The sequence below is a fragment of the Nestor notabilis genome, unplaced genomic scaffold (assembly GCF_000696875.1).
Source record: "Nestor notabilis isolate BGI_N333 unplaced genomic scaffold, ASM69687v1 scaffold33994, whole genome shotgun sequence".
Taxonomy (NCBI): Eukaryota; Metazoa; Chordata; class Aves; order Psittaciformes; family Psittacidae; genus Nestor; species Nestor notabilis.
In genome coordinates this window covers 31,579-32,191 of record NW_009924867.1, presented here as the reverse complement: position 1 = coordinate 32,191, position 613 = coordinate 31,579, and positions in this window count along the sequence as shown.

Genomic DNA, 613 nt, shown 5'->3' with positions numbered 1-613 from the left:
CTTCTTTCAAGAAGAACAAAAAGCAACTGAGCATTCTCAAAATAATAAATTTGAATGAGAGTGAATGAAATTACCATTTTTCTTCTATGTAGTGGAGAAATTTTGATGCCAGCAATCCACAAGCAGGTCTTAATCACCAAATAGCTGACAGCAAACAGCATAAAGAAGTTCTTAATGTATCCCATTCAGTTCTATTAAAACAAGGAGAGGAGAAATAAAGATGCTTTATATTGACCAGAAGCCTATTAAACCCATATAATATGTGGAAAGTATACTTTATTTTAACTGTTTTATCGAAGGCCAACATTCACGGATGTTAGACTCATTTGGCTGTGCGTTTAATTCATAAACTCATGTTAGTTTAGGGTATCAGGTTAATACTCCCAAGTTCTTGACTGTAACTGGAGACATCATGTAGTGTCTGCTCTATGGTTTGGGTCATTACTGGAGAATTCTGTCACATATTTTAAAGTTACGGCAGTCTAAAGGTAAGGCTTACTACTGCTTAAAAAGTTAAGAAGTAAAAGGGAATAGAAGATTTACTCTGCTAAAGATGTGTATGTCTGGTATAACCAGTTTTCACACTGCGATAACCTGCATGTGTCCTTCACAG